General features: G+C 45.7%; 1 pseudogene; it reads right to left on the bottom strand.

Moving 5' to 3' along the window:
- Positions 1 to 765: 765 nt before the first annotated feature.
- LOC101123027 (non-POU domain-containing octamer-binding protein-like) lies at positions 766 to 2,242 on the bottom strand (annotated as a pseudogene).
- Positions 2,243 to 5,219: the final 2,977 nt, after the last annotated feature.

Below are 5,219 nucleotides of genomic sequence, written 5' to 3'. Positions count from 1 at the left end.
GTAAAAGTGAAAATGTTTGTTGTGTCTGACTCTTTGTTATCCCATGGACTGTCACCTGCCAGGCTCCTCTGTCCATGGGATTTTCCAGGCAAGTATACTGGAATGGGTAGCCATTCCCTTTTCAAGGGAATAATGGTGACCAATTTGTTAATGTATCCGTGTACTAGCTGTCCCTCTTTCTCTGTTTCACTTACTCTTTTTTTTTAAAAAAAATTATTGTTTCTCCTGGAAAAGGAAATGGTAACCCACTGCAGTATTCTTACCTGGGAAATCCCATGGAGGAGCCTGGCAGGCTATGTTCATCACAAAGAGTTGGACATGACTTAGCAACTAAACAACAACAGCAATGGCAGTTCTAGCCAGTATGTGAGAACAAAAAGTTATATTAACGCATATATATGGAATTTAGAAAGATGGTAATGATGACCCTATGTGTGAGACAGCAAAAGAGACACAGATGTAAAGAACAGACTTTTGGACTCTGTGGGAGAAGGCGAGGGTGGGATGATTCAAGAGAAAATCATTGAAACATGTATATTGAGACAGACAGTGCACTAAATCATGTCCAACTCTTGTGACCCCATGGACTGTAGCCTGCCACGCTCCTCTGTCTATGAGATTCTTCAGGCAAGAATACTGGAGTGGGTTGCCATTTCCTTCTCCAGGGGATCTTCCTGACCCAGGAATCAAACCCAGGTCTCCATCATTGCAGGCAGATTCTTTACCGACTAGGGTGGGGGGCGGGGGGTGGTGTAAGAACAAGAAAGCAAATAGAACAGGGTGAACAAAGAGTGGAATGATTAAGATTGATGGGGGCTCTAACTGGATCCATTTTGCCATGGCTCCCTGGCCCTTGCAGGCTCTCAACAATCACATGAGATTTTAGGAATGCACCACACAGAATTGATTAGTGAAAGGATATACCACATAGAACTGATTTGTTAAATATCACCCCTCCCTTACCCTCTGCCTCCAACGTACTCCCTAGAGTACTACAGGCAGGGAAGACCTAAACTATTGGGAGGAATCCCTGACACTTCTCCAGAGTAGAATTCGGCTAAGTCCAAAAAGGATCCTTCTTTTAAGGGTTTTGGGAAACTAGACACTGCAATTTTATTAGTATCGGCGACGTTTGTTTGGAGCAAATTCAGCTCCAGGAGCTGCACAGTTGAGCGCAGGAGGGGTTCCACCAAATGCCCCAATTTTTTCCATTGTAGCAGCTTGGCCAAAGCGTTCAGTTGTTGGTGGGGTCAATCCTAAGGTTCCACCTGGCATCATAGTGGCTGGTCCTGGAGGAGCTGGGGTACCAGCTGGCACAGGAGCAGGGGGCATGGCGCCTCTGTTGTTTATGCCCGTAGCACCTCCCATGGGCATCTGACCCATCCATATCTCTTGCTCTCTCGCATCAGGGAAGGTTCCCTTGAATCCTTCCTGCTGTGGTCGCATCGTTTCTTCTTGTTGCCGCCGCATCTCTTCCTCACGGCGCCTGCGCTCCTCCTCCTGCCTGAGCTCCAGCTGCTTTCGTTTTTGCACTTGATTGTGCAGCTCTTCCATCCTCCGAAGTTCTTCTTGATGCCTCATCCAATCCTGCCTCATTAGCATGACCTGGTGCTCATGGCGAGCAGCCTCCATCTCCATCTCCAGCTTCTCAGGAGCTTCCTTGATGTCTCGGTCCACTTGGTCCTGCTGCTGCTTTTCCATCTCAATAAGTGCCTTCCAGCGCCTGGCATACTCATACTGAAAGGAGTCAGGCTGTGCAAATCTGGGTGGCTATTCTTGCTGTTTGTGAAATTGCTGATTCTTTATAACCAGCTTCTCTGTGAGTCCCTCTTCATCATCTAACTGGTCCATGGGCTCCATAGTCACAGGTTGAGGAAATGTGGTTAGCAGGAAGGAGCCTTCACTGCATCTGTCCAGCTGCTTTCTGAACAGCTGGCTTCCCTGAGAATTCAACAGTGCCTTTTCCTGAGGGCCTGCCTCGATCATCCACAACGACTACAGCCCTCTCCACCTGGCCGAACACAGAAAAGGCCTCCTCCAGCAGTTCACTGGACACACACTGAGGAAGGTTTCGGACTGTAAGGGATGCACTGTGGCAGGCAAAGTGCACACACAGCTGCTTTCCACTGAGTGACATGTTGTCCAGTTCTACTTTGGCAATCTCCGCTAGGGTTCGTGTTTCCAAGCGGATAAAGCCAAAGCCCTTGTCCTTATGAATGAAGACTTCACCCGCCTTCCCATATCGTATGTGAAATAGATTGCCAGTCCAGCTTCAATGCATGAGACAGGGTGCTCAGGGCCGGTGCACTGGGATGACCCTGAGGGATGGGATGGGGAGGGAGGTGGGAGGGAGGGTCAGGATGGGGAACACATGTACACCCATGGCTGATTCATGTCAATGTATGGCAAAAACCACCACAATATTGTAAAGTAATTAGCTTTTAATTAAAATTTAAAAAAATTTTTTTAAATCCTCTTGTTTATGGATAAGATTGTTTATTTATAAAACCAAAATAAACTACAGGTGAATATTTAAACTTAAAAGTATTTATTTATTTTTGGCTGTGCTGGATCTTTGTTGCTGCATGAAGACTTTCTCTGGTTACAGGGAGCAGGGGCTACCCTGTGTTGCAGAGTAGCTTCTCATTGTGGTGGCTTCTCTTCTTGCAGAGCTTGGGTTCTAGAGAGTGGGGGCTTCAGTAGTCATGACTCACAGGCTCAGTTGTCTGGGGGCATATGGAATTTTCTCAAGCCAGGGATCAAACCTATGTCCCCTGAACTGGCAGGCAGATTCTTAACCACTGGACAACCAAGGAAGTCCATCAGTTTCACTCACTCTTATTCCTCACTCTCTTCCCCTGGGATTGCCCTCCCCAAAAGCTTTTTGCGCAGACTCCTTTGTCTGTTCTCAGGGGAACCCACAAGATAAAGTAAAAAAGGCACTTGACAAAATTCAAACTTGATTTTATATACAGCTACCCAGTATTTATTAAGTACTGCTTATTTAACTTCTATGTAGTGTACATCATGAGAAATGCTGGGTTGGAAGAAGCACAAGCTGGAATCAAGATGGCCAGGAGAAGCATCAGTACCCTCAGATATGCAGATGACACCACCCTTATGGCAGAAAGTGAAGAGGAACTAAAAAGCCTCTTGATGAAAGTGAATGAGGAGAGTGAAAAAGTTGGCTTAAAGCTCAACATTCAGAAAATGAAGATCATGGCATCTGGTCCCATCACTTCATGGCAAATAGATGGGGAAACAGTGGAAACAGTGTCAGACTTTATTTTGGGGGGCTCCAAAATCACCACAGATGGTGATTGCAGCCATGAAATTAAAAGATGCTTACTCCTTGGAAGGAAAGTTATGAGCAACCTAGATAGCTTATTAAAAAGCAGAGACATTATTTTGTCAACAAAGGTCCTTCTAGTCAAGGCTACGGTTTTTCCAGTAGTCATGTATGGATGTGAGAATTGGACTGTGAAGAAAGCTGAGTGCCAAAGAATTGATGCTTTTGAACTGTGGTGTTGAAGAAGACTCTTGAGAGTCCCTTGGACTGCAAGGAGATTCAACCAGTCCATTCTAAAGGAGATTAGTCCTGGGTGTTCTTTGGAAGGAATGAAGCTAAAGCTGAAACTCCAGTACTTTGGCCACCTCATGGGAAGAGTTGACTCATTGGAAAAGACTCTGATGCTGGGAGGGATTGGGGGCAGGAGGAGAAGGGGATGACAGAGGATGAGATGGCTGGATGGCATCACCGACTCAATGGACGTGAGTATGAGTGAAGTCTGGGAGTTGGTGATGGAAAGGGAGGCCTGGCAGGCTGCAATTCATGGGGTCACAAAGAGTCGGACATGACTGAGCGACTGAACTGAACTGAACCGAACCCACTATTTAGCATCTTATCTTATTAGTGTAGAAATATTGAAATTAGAAACAGTGTTACTATCTCTATTATGGTTTAACATCATTTCGGCTGTATTAGTCAACACAAATTATACAAGGGCAAGCATATTAGATAAGAAATATAATATTGAAAAGAAAGAGATAAAATGATCTCTATTTAGCAGCGTGGCCAGTGGTCCCATCGATCTGTCTCTTGTTTCAACAGTGTTTGGAAGGAACAGACCTACGGCCCCATACTCTGACCACCCTGCAGCCTCCTCTCCAGTCACAAGTCCTAGACCACCTTCTTGGCCATTCCCTGCCTCTGGAACCAACCAACCCTGAGGTTAGCCCCTTATTGCCCACCAACCAGGAGCTCCAAGATTCACCAGGATTATTCCACTGAGATGGAGGCCATTTCAATGGCCTGGTCAGCCTGCATCTGCTGGCCTCCTGTACCCACTTCTTTCTGGACTTCTATTCTGACCACAAGGATGTGGCTCTAGAAGGTAGAAGATCCTTTTTCCGAGTGTTGACCAGAAGAAGCACCAGAGTACCTCATGCCTCTTGAAGAGGGAAAATCAGCACAATGACTACACCTCCTTCAGGACCTGCAAAAGCTGTCTCAAGATGAAAGGTGTAAAACCCTGGACATCATGGAAGACTCTATGGCCCTGGAGAAGAACTTGAACTAGGCTTGTGGGGATTTGCATGCCTTGGGCTTGGTCCATACATCCCTCACCCCATCTCTGTGACCTCCTAGAGAACCATTTCCTGGATGAACAAGTGAAGCTCATCATCAAGAAGTTGGACCACTACTTGACTAATTTCTGCAGGCTGTCCAGCCCTAGTCTGGGCTGGGAGAGTATCTCTTGAAAAGTCTTAACTTCCAGAAGGACCAGGAGTCACCAGAGCCCAGCAGAGACTTTGAGGAGTCTCTCTGCTCCCCACCTGACGTCAGAGCTTCAGCCTGATCCTGTATCTATAGCCACTAGGCAGCTCTTTAACCACCCTGGAATCTTCTCTTAAGCCTTAGACCAAATGGAAACATTAATGTTTCGCAGCAACAAACAAACAAAAGCCCTCTCTCTCTTTGTAGACAATTGTTTAGTTGGGACACCCAAAAGGATTGAAGGAAAAACTATCACAAACAATAACATGTAGAAATCAGTAGCCTTCATGTATATGCTAAGCAATCAGAAGATGTAATGAAAGAGAAGATACATTTAAAATAGCAAAAGTAAAATAAAATATCTACTGTAGATCTAAAAGACATGGGCCAAACTTCTATGAGTAAAATCGATGAAAGACACAAAAGGGGACTGGAACAAATA

The sequence above is a fragment of the Ovis aries genome, chromosome 3 (assembly GCF_016772045.2).
Source record: "Ovis aries strain OAR_USU_Benz2616 breed Rambouillet chromosome 3, ARS-UI_Ramb_v3.0, whole genome shotgun sequence".
Taxonomy (NCBI): domain Eukaryota; kingdom Metazoa; phylum Chordata; class Mammalia; order Artiodactyla; family Bovidae; genus Ovis; species Ovis aries.
This window is presented reverse-complemented; position numbering and strand designations above follow the sequence as displayed.